General features: G+C 37.0%; 2 long non-coding RNA genes across 2 annotated transcripts; one reads left to right on the top strand and one right to left on the bottom strand.

Moving 5' to 3' along the window:
• Positions 1-733: 733 nt before the first annotated feature.
• LOC133733492 (uncharacterized) lies at positions 734-10,293 on the bottom strand. The gene is made up of 3 exons (XR_009857739.1): positions 10,153-10,293; positions 9,968-10,062; positions 734-1,104 (listed from the first exon to the last, which is right to left on the bottom strand). It is a non-coding gene; the product is annotated as an uncharacterized LOC133733492 (long non-coding RNA).
• LOC133706800 (uncharacterized) lies at positions 5,907-8,462 on the top strand. The gene is made up of 4 exons (XR_009844728.1): positions 5,907-6,183; positions 6,505-6,557; positions 6,690-6,854; positions 8,289-8,462. It is a non-coding gene; the product is annotated as an uncharacterized LOC133706800 (long non-coding RNA).
• Positions 10,294-11,308: the final 1,015 nt, after the last annotated feature.

Raw genomic sequence — 11,308 nt, 5'->3', positions numbered from 1 at the left:
CTCTCCGACCTCCACTCTGATCGTCGCTCCGCCATAGTCGACCCATTTAATTTTAACCACCACACAGTGTTAGATTTGAACAATTCAAGATCCAAGAGGGTTCAGACAACACGGACACAACAAACGATCTCCCCGCCGTCTCCTTGCTCTTCACGACGTCATTCAGGACGTCGGTGTGGAGAAGCTCAACCAGACGGCCGGAGTGGGAGGCCCACTGGGCGGAGGAGATGTTGAGGTCGAGGGAGAGATCTCCTCTGATCAACGGTGTCAGGAAGTTGGTCTTGGCCTTGTTGCCGCGGAGAGACCTGGAGGGGCCGTCGTAGGCGAGAGCTGCTCCTTCGGCGTGTCAAATGAGCCACACCCTCTTCTTCTTCCACGGTCTCAGCCCTTAGATTTGTTTTTCTTTCTTTGATTTGTACTGATTGAATTGAGATGATGAATTTGATGTTTGATGAATTTGATGATGAATTGAATACCCAAAATACGAATTAGGGGTTTTGTTTTGAGAGAGAGAGAGAGAGAGAGAGAGAAGCAGGAAACATAAAAATAAAAAAGAGAGAAAAATAAATAAAAATATAAAAAAAGAAAGTGAGGGGTATAATGGTCATTTTGGGACCTGTTGTGTGAGAATTAGAGATAATAAGGACTAAATTGTTTAATTTAAAAGGTGAGGGACTGAACTGTTTTTCGGTGCAAAGTACAGGGAGTAACAAGTATTTAATCCTAAAAAAAATCTCATGAAGTTCAAATATATTTCCTTTTCAAAGATCTAGAAGAATATGTACAAAGCTTGAAACACAACTTTAACAGAGCACTACACTTTGTACAAAGCAAGTTTAGTTTCAAAATCATCCATCACTTATAATATCGAAAGCTGCACCAGGTTATCACTTCGTAGCCAGCAAACTATTCTACCACGTCGCAGCATGATAACCACAACGTCAAACAGCTTCAATCAAATAAGACAAGGCATCCCAGCCAAGAGAACAGACGTATCTGATCAATAAATAAAGCACGACCAACGCACCAACACAAAGTAAAACCAAGCAATCTTCCACTCAAGAAAGCTCCAGAATATCACTTAAATGTCCACTCATGGACTACCTGAAAAACAACAAGAGTATAGGGAATGAGCTTCACAAGCTCAGTAGGTATGACAAAACAATTTTTATAACTAAGTTTCTAACCCAGCATGCACCAGAAGGTGAAAGACAGAAAGCATGCTTTTAATTACTTTTTAGCATCAGAAAAAAAACTGCAAACTGAAGTTAAAGCTCAACAGTTGCTGCTGCATTTGTGAAAGAAAACCAGAGATCCAAAGTAATATAAATTGACAAGGAAACACTACTCAAATATACCATTGCAGCTGAAGATGTCAAATATTTATCAACTTGAATAAGTCACTTTGATATAAATAACCAACAGAGAAGAAGGCTGAAATTAAAGACCACTTGACAGCAAGTCCAGTAGATAAAGAAAACTCATTTGAATTCAGATAGGAATAACATAAAAACCATAAAGCCTTTTTCTCTTCAAAGAACTCTTTAGGAATCTGTGAAATCCTTTCTTTCTCGGCTGTAACTTTCCAGAACAGAAACTGTTTCCAAAATACTGAAACTTGGATTCTCAAAACCCTTAAAATCCTGGTTAGAGCCCATTGCTCGTATTAAGGTCACCGAGCACACCCCGTACAAGCAGATCCTGACCAGGTTTTGGGTCTTTCACCCTAGGGAGGCACAATCCCTACTTAACTTTTTCCCGGGCCTAACCAAAAAAAAACATTAAGAATTCAATCCCTTCTTTCCATGAAACCTTTCTGTTTCTCCAAACCAAACTGATCGTTCAAAGGATTTTTAATAAGAACTCGAAATCCCTTTTCAAACTGTAATAGGAAGCTGCCCAGAAATGGCACTTTAGCTTAAATCTGTTTTCTTTCAAGACACAAAACTTTAATAGATCAAGTTCTTTTTGTGAGGATCAAATCAGTAAGTACACATAAGCTTGGAGTTTCAAAGTAACACTTGATCAACATTGCTATAGACAGACCTTTAACAAAAGGATATATAGGATTCATAAGACTGTAAGGAATTTCAAAGAATAAGACTTTGTTTTCAGTAAACCAACAACGGAAAAAAGATGGTTAAATTCATGTTTGACCCAAACCTCTATAAGGAATTTCCGCATTTTCAAGGAAAGACTGAACAATGCAGGATCAATATATATATAGCATCGTTGCAGCAACCAAAGCTTTAGAAGGAGAGAACGAGACTACCAATATAGTTTCTTTCATAACAATGTCAAAAGACCAGGAAAAGAACACGATCGATTAGCAAGAGCCTTTACTAGTTGGAGAAGTACTGATCATTCAAAATGACAGATTGAAGATCAAGAAGTAATAGTCAAGGACAGCAGACACCGGTTACTTTATAAAAGCTACCAACCATGATTATATAGAAGATTGAAAGGGAATGAGGCTCCAACAAGAAACACATGTAAAAGGAATCAGCTTTTCTAGTGTTATAGCGAAACGCTCAAGTTATCTGTATATAATGATGAGCAAAGATATCAACTGAAAAACAAACAAAGATGTAGAATTTTGCGAATAACAAGGGACATGATCAGGGAGTAAAATTTGATCTCAAGTAAATAATCCATAGAGAATTAAATGAAAAGCCAAATTAGTAAACATATAAACCTTGTAACTTCAATGTAGCTGTAGTCAAAGAACGAAACTTTGATTCAAGTAAATTCCACAAGTTGAAAAGCTTTGTTTCAAACGTTGTGCAAGGTAACTCAAAACATCATTCGTAACATTCAAAGGGTGTAGAAAAGAGAGAGAACATAACTTTGTTGTAATATAGGCCCAATAATGAAAGTTTTGGTTCCAAGTTTGATTCAGCGAACTTGATACAAGAGTGTATCCAAATCAGACTTTTCATACTAAAACACAACGTCATATGTACCAAATTGAGAACTTGATACGAGAAAGCATTTAAGGAAAAGAGTAAAATTGAGGATATAATTTTCTGTACACAGAGTAGAGAATTTCTGCAAGTATGGCTCAAATGCTAGTTTCAAACAGCTTTTTCATTTGAGCATCAACTTTTAATAGGCAAAGACATGATGCAGCTTTATTTACCGTAAAGCTTTGTGATTTGAGCGTTTTTCATTCGCCTATCGCGTAACAATCAACACGGTCATCAAAGATGAGAAATATTTACGTCCCGGTTTATCGTACCTCGGGGATTACGAGCTAGCTAAGAATCCTTTGGTTCTAGGTCACCGAAAATCACAAATAAAAATAGAAAAAATGCTAAACAAGGCACCGAGCCTCATTCAAGCATGACTTTGCGTCACACAAAGTCACATAGACGGCCTTGCACCAAGCAAGGCCTAGATAGGGCCGTGAAACACACAAAAGTGCTTGTAATGCTCACGCCCACATGGATTTACAAATGAATGGTAGTGGGAAAGTCACAATGTTTTTTGGATTTTCATAAATGATAAATAAACTAACTAATTACGACATAAAAATAAGATAGATAGAAGGATGGGATGCATCGCATCAAGGGTCACCATGGAATTCAAGGTTCTCCACACAAATCTAAAATCACATGGAATGATGATGATTAATTCAAATGATGCTTCAAATGTTTTGTCGGATTTCCATTTAGCATTAAGAGGTCGAAAAGAAAGCTAAATTAATTGTCATAAAATAGTAGTAGTCAAACCCTAAGCAAAAACAAGAAGAAGAAAGAATACTTAGTTTTTGGCTACCCTATTCTAGTCTCAAACCTTATGCCTTGTTAGGGCCACAAGTGCTCAAAACTAAATGCTTTATGTTTCGACAATCGATTGTAACACACTCTAGCAACTATCACCACAAATAATAAGGTCGAAAAGAGTACTTGTGATAACAATTACCCTACCCAACAATTCCGAATACTATTCCGACAATCAAGGGTAATAATACTCAAAATTGGGTGACTTGAGAACCACAATCTAAGAAATCCAAATGGAAAATAGAGATATGCAATGGGCAAATTAATTCCACCACACTCATGCCATAATCTAAATTGAAATATAAATTCCCCAATTTAATATTCCAATTCCAACACACCAAACATAGATTAAGGAGGGGAAATGTGTGTGCCTCCTCCTTGTGCAAGCTTACATGTGAAGAATGGGGGATGAAGAAGAGAGGAAGAGGTGAGAAGGGAGAGAAGTCCCAAATTCGGCCAAAAGGCCTAGGGTGAAGAAAAATGGGTCTTAAGCTTGTGAAATGTGTGTGCAAAGGTGCTTAAATACCCCATTGGGTTCAAGGGTCAAGATTAGACTTGTACCCTAGATCCTAGGGCTCAAAAACAAGTAGAAAAAGGGTAAAATGAAAAGACTAAAACAACCTAATAAAAATGTAGAGAATTAGGAGATTAGAAAACATTTTGGAAAATAAAAAGAAAACCGGAGGGTAAAAGTGTAAGTGGGTGTGTGCCTAGTGTGAACACAAATAACTATCTTCATCCATCCACATGTGTGATGTGTGTGAGGTGTGGTCCACTAATTATTATTGTCATTACATCAATTTTGAATTTGAAATTTAAATACAAAGATGTAATACAAATGGGCTTGGGTCTTCACTTGTGTGCTTCTTTGGTCTTGGGCCTTGGACTTCATGCTATCGGGCCAAGTTGACTTGGTTGACCCGATGGTCAACCATTTGACTTTTTGTCCTTTAGTCGGAAGTTGACATTTTGCTCAAATTCGCTACTTCTTTCGTCTTTTTCCTCTCTTGACCATAATTTCTTACAAATGAAGAAAACAAAGTAATACTACGAAATAATGCTTGAGTATTCGCTAATTTCAAGGTAATTAGGGCTAGAAACACACGTACATTGCGTGTGAATCACTTTGTAAGAAGAAAACACAAAGATTACTATAATTTATGTTCATACTTCGAAGAATTCCAGCAGATTATGGCTCAAAGGCTTGTTCCATGGGAATGTCCAAAGACCAAGAAACAAAACAAACAACACTATGCCAAAATGTGCTTCAGACGACACACTTCAGACGACATAAGTTTTGTTTTATGTCGTCTGAGTTTTTCAGACGACATAATTTTTTTTTGTGTTGTCTGAATATAGACTAAAACCATACTCGTTCAATTGGAAAAAATGGTGAGCATTCAGACAACACATTTGTATAGTTGTAAAAGATGATGATTTCCTATCTCAAAGATCGTTTCATTTTGAAAATATGAATAGATACAGACAACACTTATATGTTGTTGTAAAATATATGGATATTTCAAATCTAACCCTAAGAGAATATTTGGAATTCCCTCCAAAAAGTTCTAGTCCTTTCCCTCTCAAAATGCCGAGACCCTAGCTGACTAGTCAATGGGGGTGATACTCAGACAACACAATTGTGTTGTGTGAAGAAGGTGAGTTTCACTTTTTTTTTCCCAAGTCTTTTTTGGCGTTACATTTACTCCTTCCCATCTCGGCTCACTCTTTCAGCCACACAAAATCCCCATTTTCTCTCTCCACCTCTCGTTTGCTTCCCCGAAACCCAAAATCCCTAGAATCTCTCTCAATTAAATTCTCTTCGAAAATCATGTTCAGATCCAGTCCCCGGAACCGGAAGGCTTCTCTTCCAAAGACAATGGTTTCAATTTGGGCGTTTAGTGTTCTTCTACCTTTGGGGTTTGTCTGATTTCTCACATTTTGCTCATGATTTTTCTTCTTGCAGATTGATATTGGTTCCCTCCTGCAGACTGTGAAATAGATAAACCCTAAATCATTATGTCCCAACAGGGGAGATACGAACCCATATCTCCTTCTCCGGGCGTATGCGGTTCCACGCCAGTTCTCCTTCTCTGGGCGTATGCGGTTCCTCCTGCAGACGGTGAGCTTTGTCTCCTAAAGATGGAAGCTTTCACCGAATCTTGGGTTTCTTCTTCAATCCAAGAAAAACCCAAATGGTTTCACCGAATCTTGACTACAACCCGTCAAATTTGTTGTTCTCCACAGAGCCTACTGCCCTCCATGTCTCAACAAGCTTCTCTTCACCACCAAGAATCCATTCTCATTTGCTTTCGACTCCTTGTTCATTCTATGCACTTCTCTAGCTCTGCCTTTGTCCCTGTTCGTCGCCCATGTTGACTCGGCCTCTGCTTTAGGCTAGGTAACCCGCTCGGACGCATATGTATCTCTCTATGGCTTAATTAGTTTGGGTCTGAATTCCACTTTATATTCTGGTTCATTAGTTGATAGATCTGGTTTGTTTTCCTTTGATTTCTGGATATAAATTTGGTTTGTTTTCAATTCAGTTTGCCTAGGGTTCATATGATTGCATTTGGGTTTCAAGATTGGGCTTTTTATTTAGGCATTGCCCTCTGTCTCGACCTCTCAAGCTTTATAAAGCTTCAATATTTTGAGTTGTATGTTACACTGCTATAACATCTGTTTTGAATTTTTTTTTCTTTTCTTTTTTGCTTGGTTGTAGGTTGAATTGTTCTAGTGATGCCGATTGAAATTACTCGTGTATACATATTTGAGGTATTGTAACAATATTTCGAGATTCCCCCATTTAATTCCATTTATTAGGCTAGATTTATGTTGCATTCTGAATTCTATCGTTTGTTCATAATGTTAATACTTATTAGTTTATTGGTTGCATTTGAATTGCAGATGAGTTTAGATTATGCAGTTTTGATATGGGCTTGGATTATGCTAAGGGAATCAATGGAGTTGGGAGTATAGATGGATATGGGATTGAGCAAAATGAAGCTGAAAGGGTATTGCATTTGGCACCAATAGGAAACTCTTGGGTTCTTCAGCTAAGGAAGTCAAAAGGTATTGCATTTGGCACCAATAGGCTTTGTTGATTCACTTGTTTTACGAACCAATTTTGCAAGCTAATAGGAAACTCATCAGAGCTAAGTATGGAGTTTTTGAAAACCTATAGTGGTAGAGATTGTTCTTTAGTCTGGTATATAATAATTTGCTTTACATATAACTATATGAGATAAAACTATTACTCAGAAATAGTTGATGCCATGACTGATGCAATTTTCGGTTTTGCTGACCATTTATTTATAGAAATAATCGAGTGAATCCAGTCTTAAATAAGTTTATACACAACTATAAATGACCACAAGATAATTGTTATTTTGACAATACTATATATGAAAGTAAAATAACAATTATCTAAGGCTCTAAGCATCATCGTGCACCATCCATTCACTCTGCATGCTATGCCATTGCTAAACCATCAACTATGGTGCAAAAGATGAACAACAAAAAGAAGCTAAGGGGGCACCATAATGCTGTCTATTGTGGTCTGGTTCACTTTGATAATCAGCTTACTTTCTAGGCACCCATGATGAGATATTGTTAAGTTATAAATATCAGTTTAAATGGTAGTTAACATTGTCTGGAATAAAGGTATTTCGCCAATTAACTGTTTCTGGTTGCCTTACAACATGCTCCCTCTTGGTACTTGGTTTATTTTCCCTTGGATCTTCTAGTACCTTTATGTGTTTTGCAAAACATATACATATTGCACTGTATATGTGATCTTGATCGGTCTGGGAGATATGTTATCACTGGATCGATCGGATGATCGTCTTGTCAAGATTTGGTCATTGGGAATTGCACTTGTCATGGACACAAAGTGAGTTATGTAATATGGGTGACATGCTCTCTCCATCCCCATCCCCATCCCCGCCTTCCTCCCTCCCTCTCTCTCTTTCTCTCTCTGGCATTGAATTATTTGTTTCCTTTATTAATTTACTTACCTTTCTGGTTATATGAATCAAAGTGTGACATTACTGACTTGGCTGTGAGTTCAAACAATACTTTGGTCACATCTGCTTCATCTGAATTGGATAGTTATCTTTACTTGCAGTGGCGTTTGCCAGATGGATATCCCATTTCGGTTCTGCAGGGCCATACTGGAACTATGACTGCTATTGCATTTAGTTCAACGCTTAGTGCAATTTACCAACTTTTATCATAAGCCCCATTCTAAGATTTATTGCTCTCTGATGTTGCTTCCCTCTACTTGGCTGTTCTCTATGTGTGAAATGATTCCACTGAATAGCATGATTTGGAAACATTTTCGTGTAAAGTAAATCCCTAGTACTATGCAGTTTGCAACTATTATCAAGTTTTCAGAAACAATTATTTGAAACATGTTGGTTGTGGTTGTTATTTTATCACTTGGCATTTAGCGAAACAGTACTTGAAATCCCTTTGCTGTTACTTTGTCCTCAATCCCATTTGTAGGTCATCAGATGATGAGACTTGTCGAATTTGGGATGCTAGGTCCTCTCAATGCCCTCCACGAATATTCATGCCAAAACCTTTGGACCCTATAACAGGTTAGATGATGCTGCCTAGAGTGTTGCTGAATTGATTACGTACAGCTTGTTTTGATAATTGCAGATAGTCATTTACACGAGAAGGTAACTTTCATTTTCTTTCTCTTTTGACTGACCAACAAGCTATTGTTGCTGCCTATATTATTCAACTTCAATGTTTCTTTATTTCACTGTTAAAAATTTCATCTGTGCAGGAGAGGTTGAAACGTTGTCTTAGGAATGCCTTGGCTAAGAACCGGATGGTTGCATTTTTGCTTGTTGATAACCCACAGAACCCACAGAATTCTGTGACGAACAGCACCTAATAATTAGTGCATAGATATGTGCTTTTGGACATGCATCATCCATATCCTAGATTAGTATAATTGCTCTAGATAGTAGGTTTTTGCCTTAGGATTAGTATAGTTCTGGATGCATGTACTTTGGCTGCAATGACAGATTGAATATTGGTATTTTTGTACTTGGATTCCAGATTTGATGAATATATGGTATTTTGCAGTTTTTAGATTACATGTTTGTCACACAACAAGAATACAAATATGTCTCATCTGAAATACGAGGCAACCACAAAATCAAAGCCAAATATGTTGTTGGATCAACTTAACAACCACAGAAATCAGGAAAAATTTGTTGTTGGGAATCAATTCAGACAACAGAAATATGTGTTGCAAATATGCTTCACACAATAGTATTTAAAAAAGACTGTGGTTGTTTTGTTTATTAGACAATACAATACTGTTGTGTGAATGCTTTTAAAGATACAGATTACAATGTTCCCAAAATGCAAAACTCATCAGACAACACAAGATTTTTATTTTTTTATGTCGTCTGATTTTTCAGACGACATAACACTTCTGTCGTCTGATGCCCCCAAGAGACGACACCGTACTAGACGACATATTTTAGTTCGTTCAGACGACAGAACTGTTCTGTCGTCTGAAGGCCTTTTTGGCATAGTGCAAGTAGTAAGAACGTCAAATATCTTGCTGATGGACCATTCCAGAATTTCAGATTATAAACTACACGAACATTCCAAAGAAGAATACTTTTACCCATAGGAATTCGATCAAAACTCAACTTGGTAAATCATTGTCTATACATACAGTAAATCGGTAAATCGGTTGTTAAAATCCTTGTATGAAAAGGAGTGGAACTGTATTGGAATTAAATCCAAGAACAAACCCCATTTGCTTCAAAATTTGACTAGAACAGTTGAGACAAAAAAACATATACTTCAAACCAAGCTTTCCAAAGTTAAGCTCGAATTCAGTCCCACAAAGCACCCTTTAAAAAAATCCTTTACTGATTGCAAACAGGACTTAGAAGACCAAGATATCATGATCATAAAAAGTAAGGACGTTTGGTACTTAGAATTTGTTTACCCAACATATAATTGCAGATCAAAAAACAAAGTAAGACTCTACATAGAGACATATGTATCAGTACTAAAACAACCAAAGTTCCACCAATTTGTAATCATAACAGAATCTCATAAGAATTCGTAGAGAAAATACCTCCTATCAATCACACCCAATACATACGAGATTAGAATCTAAGCTATAAAGAAAGTTTTGTTTTCCCTACCTCAAATCTTACATGTCAGCAGCCAAACGAACCAAGCAAAAGCCAAACCAAGCTCAAATGCAAACACCCAGCTTGTACCGTAGAAATCCAGTCATCTAAACGAAATTTATGATAGAAATCACACCCCAAAACATTGAGAAATAACTGAAACAGAGAGACTACAGAAAGAGTATATTGAAACTTACGGAAAGAAGCTCCAGATAGAGGGAGAATTTCATATTCTTGAACAATGAAAACTCACGGTTAATTCTCCTCTCTTTTGTCTTGGTAACTAGCTAGTAGTCGGTTGTTTGTCAATGAGAGAGTAGACACATTGGTACCAGAAAGAAGAGTACGTGTAGAGTAAAGGAGGAGGAGGAGGAGGAGAACACGTGTCTGGTTGGAAGAGAAGAATATAAGGACAGTTTGATGGACGGAGGAGATTAAGCAAAGTGTCTCCTTGCAATCTGAATGCTTCTAGTACTAAACTAGGTGTGCAAGAAAATTGAACACATGTTATTAACCAAGATAATAACTCAAACTAAAAATAATAAGCCAATTTTAACAACACAAGTAAAACACAAAAACTAATGAGAATAAGGAAAACAATTTCCCAATAAATTTAATTAAGACTAGGTCATCACAGGTTGGGCCAGACAAGGCCACAATATATTTTTATTATTTTTGGGCCGGGTCGGGTAGGGCCAAACTTTTTGTTAAACATCAAGGCCTAGGCCCGCCCATAGGCCCATGAGCTTTTTCAAGTCGGGCAAGCTCCCATGGGCTTTTGAGTCTGCAAGCCAAATGATAACCCCTATCCAAAATGGAAAATTCTACAATGTGTTAACGTATGACATGCATACAATTACCTTAAAAGTGGTAAAATGAGTCCCCAAAATAGTAATATTAGTCCTCAAAGTGGTAACATGAGTCCTTAAAGTGGTAAATTTTCTTAGTTACCACATGAGTCCTCAAAATAGTAATATTAGTCCTCAAAGTGGTAACATGAGTCCTTAAAGTGGTGAATTTTCTTAGTTTACCATATGAGTCCTCAAAATAGTAATATTAGTCCTCAAAGTGGTAACATGAGTCCCTAAAGTGGTAAAAATAGTTGATGTATGAGAAATGTTAACATACCATAGCTTTACCCATCCAAAATAAGCATAGAATATATATGGCATGCAGATTTCTCAGTTAGAAGTTAGAACTTACAATCCCCCTCCCCATTGAAATTATGCCTCATTATTGTCCATGTTTTTCATATAAAATGCGAATAATACGTAAACCGCTGTATTTTTCAAGAAACCTTTTGTATTTCAACTCGTTAAAGTATTATATATGTATTATATACAACTTTTACTT

Source organism: Rosa rugosa, chromosome 1, assembly GCF_958449725.1.
Source record: "Rosa rugosa chromosome 1, drRosRugo1.1, whole genome shotgun sequence".
NCBI lineage: Eukaryota > Viridiplantae > Streptophyta > Magnoliopsida > Rosales > Rosaceae > Rosa > Rosa rugosa.
This window is presented reverse-complemented; position numbering and strand designations above follow the sequence as displayed.